Raw genomic sequence first — 11,802 nt, forward strand, 5'->3', positions numbered from 1 at the left:
ATGGCTTCCTAGAATATTTTGGACAACGTCCATTCCCTCTTTCATTTTAGCACCGCATATTCTCTTTGAAGTTATTTCAAAACATATTATATGAGGTCAAAAATTAATATTTAGCTGTCACAAAAAAACAAGACGTGATTAAAACAAAATTATTATATTATATATTGTTAATGAGGGTACACCAACATAAAAAAATCGTCACAAAGGTCGTGTGAAAAAAAACTGTGTACCAGTGTTATTTAAATATTTTCGTGCCTCCAATTTGGAAAAATCATACACAACTGTTTTAAGATTTCCTGCCACTTTCCAATTGATAATGTTGCCAAGCCTGTCAGTCTTTCTTTACACATTAAAGTAAATTTAGAACGATATCTAATAGTTCGGTCGAACAAATATAATTTAAAAGTCCAGTGGTGTACTTTTAAGAGCAATATTTCTGCTTATACTTCGTTGCATAAATCTGTTGGATCTACTTATAACCGTCAATCCAACGGCAGTTAATGACATTTCTAATTTTTTACAATGTTCAAAAATGGCTGGGTATGTAAAAGTTTGCAGCTGATCAATATTCAATAAAAATCCAAAATTTTGTAGTAACTTGTTTCAACTAATCGCATCTTTTATCGATTGAAGACAATGCAATATCAACAATGGCAAAATAAAATTAATTTTAAAATTTTGCTTAGCATCGCAAATTGGCTCATCTTTCCCCTAATAATTGAACTGTCCTTTCTGTTTTCTCCAGCAAACTGTTGCCGTTTCTGCTTCGAATGTACATACTACAGACACAAATATGTGTTATTTTATGTGCAAATCAACCAAATACTCGCAATCAACGCATAGCAATGTACATCATACAACAACAACCACTGGGTGGTACTATTAAAAAAAAATTAGCAATACTCGCGTCGATGTTTATAATTTGTATTAGAATGTGAAAATATGAAACTATGATTTTGATATATTATATACACACAAGTGAAATAAACAAGTAATTTTGTAACTTATTTTATATTTTATTGAAATAGAATACAAAAAATAAATAAACTATGCAAAGAAAGTTAGACAAAGTGCCACCCTAAAATTTTTGCACCCTAGACAATTGTCTAACTTGCCTACAAGCACTTGCCATACTGCAACTCTATGCCATTGGTCATTTGAAAAATAAATGTCATTATTGTATGAACTAACAAAATTTTGTTTTCATAAAATTGATCAGAACTTGTGTTATTACGACTGCATCGAAAAAAGTAGTTTTAAGGAAAACGCAAAGTTTCGTCGTCCGCTTAAACCGATCTATTTACCACGACACTAAAACGGTATAGCCGAAAATCCTTTTAGAGAGTTATTTTTGAATATCCAAAACTAAAAAAATCGAGAAATAAAAAATTGTTTATTTATTCAAATTTCTAGACGAGAATACCCCTTAATTTCAAACACAGATTTCTCGCCACATATTTTCTAATTTGATTGGAACAACCATATTAGTAGGGGGTCATCATGTCTAATACAGTTGATACCAGCAAGCTGAAATATTTCATCAATCATGCGCTATTAGTTTGCGTTTAAAAAATCTGTGTTCATTTAATTAGCCGCTTCGCCTGTTGTCATGCTATAATCGTCCTCGTTGTGAAAAGTTGATAAACAATTCTATGCTTACTTTACTGTCACTTACCATTCATTTACGGTCATACGCACAGTGATGAGTACCCAAGTCATACTATTTACGGGGCGGCAATTTTAACGTGTCTGCATTGTAAAACAGTTTTGGTTTCCACTTGCTTGAGCACAATAACGGCGTTTACCCATATAAATGTAGGACTGGATGTGAATGGATATACTTATGTATGTAAAAAGCCCTGTAGAAAAATCTACTGGTTGCGTTCAGGACAACTAACAGTTCCTTTCAAAGAAAAAGACAATGATAATTTTGGAAAATAATAATAATATAAAAACATAATATTTAACTTTTTAATAACTCAGTTATTATAAAATGTGAAGTAAATTTTCTGAAAATCTATCTTGTACCGTCTTCGTACTCTTATTATACTCGTTCTCTTCCTTATGTCTCCTAGTAAAAGCACTTGAGCATTCAACAAAACATATTTATACTAAGAGATATGCTAGAAATATATTATATATAACTATGTACATAAATTAAGTTTGCCACGATGTTTGTAATCCCTAAAAGGAACCGTCAAAGACCCTATAAAGCGTATACTTGTATACAAGTATTGATCATTTATCATGACGAACTGAGTCGATTCAGCCATATCCGTCTGTCTGTATACACGCTAACTAGTGGCTCAGTTTTTGAGATATCGATCTGAATTTTTTCATCCGTCCCTTTTTCTCGAAGAAGCTGCTAATTTGTCCACCAACGACATCGGACCATTATAACATATAGCTCCCTTACAAATAGTTTTATGCAAAAAAAAAAATGTTCATGCTTAGGTGCAGCCAAAGTAAACTTTTTACACTCCCGCAACATGTTGCTACTGAGTATAATAGTTTTGTTGACCTAACGGTTGTTTGTATCACCTAAAACTAATTGAGATAGACATAGGTGGAGTTTTATATACAATACATATGTATATAAATGATCACGATGACAAAACGAGTTCAAATCCGAGTGACTGTCTATCCGTCTGTCCGTGCAAGCGACAGCTTCTATAAAAATTGAGATATATGGGTGAAACTTGGTGCATATGGTTTTTCGCTGTTTCCAAAGGGAGAATGGTATTGCAGATGGGTGTAATCGGGTTTTCAGCCATAACGAAAACCTATATCATACCTATGTACTTAATTAAGATACATAACTGTAATAAGGTACAGAGGATCGCAGTCATGAGTTGACATCTGCTGGCTAAAATGAGGTTATATCAAATATATAGGTTAGTCTATGAGTTCTAGTATTGAAATTCGCAGAGAATATTGCCTTTTGCTAAAAATGGGTAAAATCGGGTCTATCCTTCCTTAGCCCCCAAATATTTAATATAAGTGTTTTCGAACTTCCGGTTGACTTTATAACGCATCTATCGGTCAATATGTAAGAGATCTTAATGAATTTCCCAAAGTATCTCTTTCTAATAATAGTGTATCTTCTTGCCAGTGATTGTAAATAATGTAATATTTCTTACTTTTAACTAAAATATATGCGAAAATCCCGTATATAACTTTACCTTGGTTACACCTTTATTTAGCCCTTTCCTACTAGTTTTCTTCTTTTATTTGATCTTAGCTGTCCGGAAATCGGAAGAAGAAACTCCGAAAGCGTATATGGAAAGGATTAAATAATTTCCTTGATCTAAGTATGTGGCTCTAGGACTAGAACTCAAGTATTAAAGAATTTTGCTCTTAATGTATTGTATAAATGTAGTGTTCTTGTTGTGCTTGAGACATTCGTAAAATAACACGGTCCCAGTAAATCACATAAGTTTCTTCTGAGTTTTAACTATTATACGAATGCGAAGCCTAGCACTTTAAGAAAATTCAACGAAATATAAACGCTTAAGCTACTAAACCACTGTAGACTGTGGTATAAAAATGAGTTTACTTTATGATTATGCCCTCTAAGAGCTCTAATGTACATATGTATCTCCTACTCTAGTTATAATAACCCAATTCGATCATAAAAATCGCTTAATTACCACTAACGGCACTGTAAATATGAATTGAATCAATAATTTAGTTGTTGTTACTTGAATCTGACCAATAAAACCAGGACACTACTAGAACCCGATTTTAAAAAACTATCTCGGTTATAAAATTTGTACGTAAACCACAGCTTCATCAGTCTAGACGAATATAGGAAAACTTAAACTGCTATAGTTTTCACACCAAAGAGATCAGGAAGGTTCGAATAACCTCTTGGTCAAACTGAACATACAAAATAAAAACTAAAATGTAGAATTAAATAAAATATTATTCCTCTGTATCCCATACTGAGTTCTTAAGAATTTCGTCTACCATTTCACTGAGATGCTATTATTACCTAGTGGACCGCCGAGCAAATTGCTTCGCAACAAAAACTAATTGGATTGCAAAGTCAACGTGTGGCTAATTGTCACATTGCGATGAGCAACCCGACAGACATAGATAATTATGGCGTATAAACGCTATCACTGACAGTTCCCTCTCCAATCGTTTGTAGGCAACGACGGCTATTCAAGGTCTCGTCAGTTTACGAGTGCGGCTTAAGCAACAATACAAAACCAAAAGGACATACACACTTAAACAACAAAAGCTATTGCCACATTGGCTGCCTGGTCGTCTAGCTGCTGCTCCGGTTGCGGAGAAATTACGTTCACATTTGCTAGGATGAATGCTCTGGATGGTTGTTCATAAACTTTTAACTTGTTTAGAAACTTATTAAGGGATCTCAGTGTTGCCTCCAGCACAAGTACACTTGTAAGCTATGAAAGAAAGCAGCTATGAAATCCCCTCATTTCAGCCGCATTTGGCGCGAGTTTGTTTTAAGAAGACCGTAATGAGACAATGAAAGACTCGCAGCCACAGCAGGTGCATTCGAAGTTACGTTCTTCATAAAACAGTGGCTTACAGCACTCAGCGACAAAATGATTTTTTTCTTCAGTATCATCTTTTCCAATTTTGTGGGTGTAAGTAGTTGTGAGCGGTTGAATTTCCTCCTTAATATGTCTACTTGAAAGCCGCTGCTGTCAGCTGCATTACATTGCCTCTGAAACTAGGACAAGTTTATAGTTTGAGCGGTTTGCTTACAGTTTTTTGTTTAATAGTTAAAAATTTAGTAAGCAGTTTGTAACATGTGCGGTGGCTATTACTACTGACAAAAATTTTCGTAAACAGAAAAACCCATTACTCGAGACTATATATGCATGAACTGTAATCGTAACAAAATTTGTGTAGAAAGTAAAAATGTTGGGAAAAATTGAAGAATCAACAAATTCTCCGTTGTTTACCAATAACAGTGAACTTGAAGCACAAAATGTGTTTTCTAAAAGTAGTATAACGCAACTGTATAGCAGCAACATGAGTCATATGGCAATTAAGTTGTCGGGTGGATCTATTTTTCAACCGGTGGACAGGGTGAAGTGCTTGAGGCTTATCCTTGATAGAAAACTGTCATGGAAGCCATACATTTAAGAGAGAGTGAGGAAGGCATCGGTCGTCTTATGCTGTTGAAGAGGAGTAATTGGAAAATGATGGGCCCCTCGCCGAAGGTGGTGTTCTGGTTCTATGAAACCGTTGAACCAATAATGATTTATGCTGACAACAGGGTAACATTATATGTACTACTCTAGACGAAGTAAAGTGCTAAATATTCTTCCCGCCTCCAGCAACTATTTCCTCTTGTCTAGTTTTAAAAAGTGGCTCTTAGAGAAATATCTCACTTAAATGAGGAGTTATTGATGGAAACAAACTCAATACTTGCATGTTTTGAATAAAAATGATCAAAAAATTGCATTGCAAAAATATTCAAGGTCGGGTTCAGATCTTATAGAAAAAATCCTAGAAGAATCAGTTCTAACATTTTTGTCATCAAAGCAAAAAAGATAAGAGATATCGGATATCGACTTGTGGTTCACTCCGAGATGACACTCGACGTTCGTTTATGTACCTCATTTGCCTTACATTTCAATGTGCTCCTCTTATAACGAAATTTTCGATAATGAAGACCAAGAGGCGATAGATTGAATAATATGTGCCGGCGTCACTTCATGTAAGATAAAATCATTTTTGCATGCAACACAACTTTTAGCACTTACTTCTGAAATTTCTCTCTGCATTTAAAATATTATCTGGCAGCCTTATTTTGGATGTTAGTCCTTTTCAAGTGAGAATTTTGCTGCATGTTAAGGTATATATAAATGAAATGTAAATAATGGTGATGCTACAATACGAGCTTACAACCACAAGTGCACACACACACGCACATCCACTATTGGCTAAGTGGCAAATGCGGGTGCACGCATTTATGCGGTGGCAATTTGAAAATCTAAAAACTAGCTTACAAAGCGACAAAGCAGCCGCGACATAAAAAAGGGGAAGGCGGAGAGCAGGTAGATTAGAAGGAAGTCTGCTGATGAAGAAGTGCGTAATAAATGCGAAAATGCAAATAATTTCACAAGAAATCCATACGAGACCTGCTGGATAAGTTAATGCCATTTTAAATTTCAGAATGTGAGGAACGGGCTGAAAAAATTGTATCGCAAAGATTATATTTTTATACTCTCGCAACCTGTTGCTACAGAGTATAATAGTTTTGTTCACCTAACGGTTGTTTGTATCACCTAAAACTAATCGAGTTAGATATAGAGTTATATATATATAAATGATCAGGATGAAGAGACGAGTTGAAATCCGGGTGACTGTCTGTCCGTTTGTCCGTCCGTGCAAGCAGTAACTTGAGTAAAAATTGAGATATCTTTATGAAACTTGGTACAAATGTTTCTTGGTACCGTAAGACGGTTGGTATTGCAGATGGGCGTAATCGGACGCACAAAACGCCATTAATCAAAAACAAATAAATTGCCATAACCGCATTAAGATACAAGACTGTTATTTGGTACACAGGATCACATCTGTAGTTAAAATTTTTTTTTTAAAATTGGGCTTGATCCCGTCCCTAATAGGTTTAATGTGCATATCTCCTAAACTGCTAAAGCTATAATAACAAAATTCATTGGAAGCAAATGTTTTTAGCATCTCTACCTACAGTGAGAAAATGGGTGAAATCGGGAGACCTCCCACCCCCCACCCCCCACTCGCCATATAACGGTACTGCTAAAAAATACTAAAAGCGCGATAAACCAAGCACTAAACAAGTCAGACACATTAAATTTTATCTCTAGGATGGTATGAGATGGCTTTATAGGAACCGCGTTCAATGTTAGTCAGTGGGCGTGGCACCGCTTAAGCGGTTAAATTTTAAATTCCATTTGATTCTTTCACTTTCCAGTATGCAAATCAAGCAACAATGATTATATCAGGGTAAAACTTTGAGTGAATAATGCGTTTAAAGCATGCCTTGTGACCAAAAATTATCTAAACTTAATCAAAACTGTTCAAGCCCCTAGGTAAATCTAAAACGAGTATACCATTTGACTTTGCGAGAGTATAAAATGTTCGGTTACATCCGAACTTAGACCTTCCTTACTTGTTGGTTATTTATTATTGTTTATACGAGATAGAAGTTCTCATTTTAAAAGAAACGATTTTTAACAAGGCTACATTGATACTCAGTTGTACAGTCTATTGGTTCAAAAAGTAAAGCCAATATTTTTCGACTTATCTCTCTATTATATATAAAAGTTTTCTGCTGCTGTCGAGAATCAACTAACATAAGAGCGAGCTAGCTCGCGCTCGGCGGGGGGCGGACGTAGGCGATCGAGCGAAGCGAGCGTCCCGGAGCGCAGCGGATGGCGCCTAGTCTATTATATTCTCAACTTAAGAAATCTTAAAAACAATTTTTTTTATTATAAGTATTCATATTATTATTTTCTAATAAATATCCACAAATTATAAAAACGCTTAGACAAGTGAGATTAAGGGGTTATATCCACTTTTGAGTTTTAAAAAATCAATTTTCTTGCTATTATAACAAATGTACATATATTTGAAAATATTTTCCGAAAATATGGTAGTTTCAGCGGTATAACGTATTTAAAAGAATTTTTTAACTTCCCAAAACTTTTAAAGCGTTTTTCTCGAAACGAAGCTTTCAGAGTCACCGAAGGAAATTTATCCCAAACGACTGGACCGATCGACTTGACACTTACACGAGGTTCTTAGATATATGCTATTTGTAAGGTAATGATCGAGAGATTTTTATAATAACTTAAGTGTAAATTTTTTCACAAAAAGCAACTTTTTTTTTGGGATGCCGACATTTTGTCGAAAATCAACATTTTGACTGGTCCTTCGATCTTACCTTACATCTATTGTAACAACACGTTTTTTTTTTATTTTTTTGTTTTTGGACTTAAAATAATTTTTAGTAGAACAACAACTTTAGGATGTAGGTCCTTCTGGAGATCGGCTACGGTATCAAGGGATTACAATTTTTTTGTTTAAATTAATCACCGATTATTATGTTAAATTACTTTAAATTCTACTGTACATTATTTTTATTTCAGTATATAATCAAATACCTCCTCAAAAAACTTCACCAAAAAAACTTTTTTTCTGAGTTGTAAGTGTATATAACCCCGTAACTTGAACAAAAGGTAGCACTGCTCTTTTCTTGAAATTTATTTTCTAAAGCAAAAAGAAACCCACCAACAATTCCTGCTGCAACTCGATGCCAACTTAGACCACCGAAAATTCAAATGAATTAAATATCATCTCTTAGAGCTATAGGTAAGTGATATTAAAGATTTTAGGCGGGATATTTACTTAATATTTAAAAAAATATGAAGTCCAGGCACTTAAATTAGTGTTGGGAGATATTGGTTTTAAGAGTTTGTCCTAGAAACTTTTGGACAAGATCAAAATATTAAAAGATGCATTGATATTATATTTTATAAGTTTTCCATATAACTTTCTGAAGTTTGGTGGTTACCACGTATATTTAGAAGTAAGTTCTTTGAGAAATTGTTACATTACGTTTGTAGTTACGAACTTATAAAACTGCTCTCGTAAGTAGTATTGCACACGATGCCGCTTGCTTTCATCGACATGAAACCGAATATATACATATAGCGTCTACCAATAGGGATGACGTGGCTCATGGCGGCCATGTTTGCTTACGGATTTGTGTCAAATTTTGTTAGTGTGTTCAGTAAGGTTTGCCATTTAATCATGTCACGTTTCACTTTGGTACAACGCTTGAAAATTGTCCAAGATTATTACTCAAATCCATGTTCACCGTTTGTATGTCATGTTTATATGTTAAATAAAAGGTTTACACCAATCAACCAAAAACGCTCGAGGAGTTCGAAGACCTAGTGCACTATAGCCGAAATGCTGCACAGGGTAATCAAAAATTGGCGTAAACGCGTGGAGATATGCAAACGGAATCGTGGTGGCCAACAGCCGACTTTTTGTTCAAATTATAAATGGCGTAAAATTATCGGCATAAAAAACGACACATTTTGACGAAATGTTAGTGTTTTATTTCATTTTAAATTCACCTCGTCTTTATTTTTAGACCCTATATACTTGTATAAGCAAACTTTCATTCTTCCTTGCAACAGTTTTTGATTTAATTTGATCCTTGCATACGCATATGTACCTTATACTATATAGGGTTTCTTTTTAGAAGTATATTATTTGATAATGCAAAAATTGTCAAAGTTAACACAGATTAACATATGAAAAATTATTCGAAATCGGGAAAATCATCACTTGAGTGATGGGAGATAATTAAGTCAAATTGCCGCATTTGGAGTGCGAACTATTCTGATTGGATTCTCTAGGTCTCTTTTGGGAAGGAAGGTTATTGACCAATATTTTATATAAACTGAAGATAGAGCCGACGATACCGTCAATGATGAGTGATATATGTACCTAAATCGTTCGAGACTTTTTGTGCTAAATAGTTTTAGTTCAGTCATCGAAAACTTGCCTCATGCGAGCTGTCCATCCACATCTGTTAATAACGGAAACATCGAAATAGTTAAAAAAACAGTGCCTGAAAATTTGCGTGTTGGCATAAGAGATATAGCAGAAGATCACAAGATCTCCAATGGATCAACTCAACACATTTTGGTTAATTTTTTATATATTATATGAAGCGTCTAACATTATACTCGTACCAACAGACCTGAATGTCCCGTCACATTCTATCCTGGTTGCGCTTGACTTTTTGGCCAAACGAACTACCGCTCAGCCAAGGGTATCCACCAGATTTTGCTACCTGTGACTTTTTTCTGTCTTTGAAACTGAAATAAACGTTTCGGGGAACGCCCATGACTCTATTGAAGCAACATAAAAAATTGTCAGACAAACTTTTCGCGTCGTAAACAAACAGCTGCCAAACACACATTAATTGACATATGGATCAGTTCGATTCAAATTTGATGAGATGATATATAAACTATAGGTGCTAAACAACTAAAAAATCACCTTATATATATATATATACCGTTGGAAAAAATGTATTGTACAACACTCCTTTCTCCACTTTCTTAATTTTTATGTGAACAAAGAAACTTTCCTCTACTTGCTACATCCCTTCTCAACTCAAAAGGGGGAGAAAAATTTTAAATTAGACAAAAGTAAAAAAATTAACAAATACTGTTTTGCCGCACACAAATGCTCAAAAGCAAAGGATCCAAACGAACAATAGGAGTATAAGGAGTTCAAAGTAAAGTGCGCACTTGTGTGTGTGTCAAAGGGAAAAAGGTGTTAATGTGAAATGTCGCAAGGTACTCGTACTTGCAAATTACAATATTTAAAATGCATTCTCATTTGCATAACAACACGCTAGCCAAGTCGGCGGTAGCGACGACAGCGGGCCTCCAAAGCGACTGCTAGGCGACCTTTCACACTTAACGGGAACTTTGTAACAAAAGCGCCATCAACGAGATAAAATGTATGTGTGTGTGTGTATGGCGAGTTGTATTACAAAATAGTTGCTGCCAGCGGCGGCGTCGTGTGTTAAAGGAATAAAAGAAAATGTGGCACACAAAGGTTGCAACAACGCTTACATAGTTGCACAGTAAAGTGTACAAAATTGTCAAAGCCGCTAAGAAAGAAAGTAGAAGAGTAAAACAAAATGTATAAAAGCGAAAATTAATAACAATAAAAAATGTACTTTGACGACCGGCATATTTGTATGATTAATTATAGCGAAAATGTGTTTGCTGCACAGTTCACTCGCTTGTTGACACGCAAGCTTGCCAAGCAGCACCGAAGCTATTGCCGTTAATATCTACGTCATTAACGCTTATTTTTCTGCCGCTTTGCAAGCTGTATCGCATTTGTTTATATTTAGTTTAGATCACGCCAGTGTCTCACACCTTCTCGCAATATCATGTTAACGAAAGATTACTCATATGTCACGTAGAACCAATATTCAAATATGCACAGAATATGCAAAAATATATGCAATTTATTATTATTTATTGTGTTAGTGCGGTTTATTAAACCGATTTATTTATTAAGTGATCTTTCGGCTCGAAAATTTAAGAGTTAGCTCGTGGATAAGGGGTTTTTCTGGATTCGTTCGCATTGGCGATTTGTTGATAATATTAATATAAATATCTAGTATAAATAAAAGTTCTAGTAAAAATAAATCCATTATTTTTGCATTAATTTCAAGTTTTTATTTAACATAGTCAGAGTGATCCGATTTAGGTAAAATATGCACCCTTTACGATAACTAGTTGCCACAGAGCGTGCTGCATCTTTAGAGCTTGTCTGAAATTTTATACGACGCGAGATACAGATTACTAAAGCCATCAGTTGGAAAAATAAAGAATTTATTTTCATTAGACTTCCTTTATGTTACCTATGTTACCTATCAAAAGAAATTTAGACCAAATATTGTCCATAACGCTAGAAAAATATTAGTCGAACATAAGATAATTCACTAAAGGGTTATTTGTAACACCTAAAACAAATAAAAGTATAATATTAGGTAAAGTAAAAAGTTCGTTCGGTTTTTATCTAAGAGATGGCGTTATTGTCCATAGTATTGGTGTTACGTGTCGCATCATGTCATACTATACGGCGCTGAAAACGTGTTTGTTCGCGCTAAAAGTTTGTTTATTCGCACTAAAATTAATTTAGTTTATGGGCCCGATACTGTAAACGAACGTGTAGCACAAAAGGGGTTTGCTAGGTTCCGTTCCGGTAATTTCGATGTCAAAGATGCAC

Source organism: Bactrocera oleae, chromosome 2, assembly GCF_042242935.1.
Source record: "Bactrocera oleae isolate idBacOlea1 chromosome 2, idBacOlea1, whole genome shotgun sequence".
Taxonomy (NCBI): domain Eukaryota; kingdom Metazoa; phylum Arthropoda; class Insecta; order Diptera; family Tephritidae; genus Bactrocera; species Bactrocera oleae.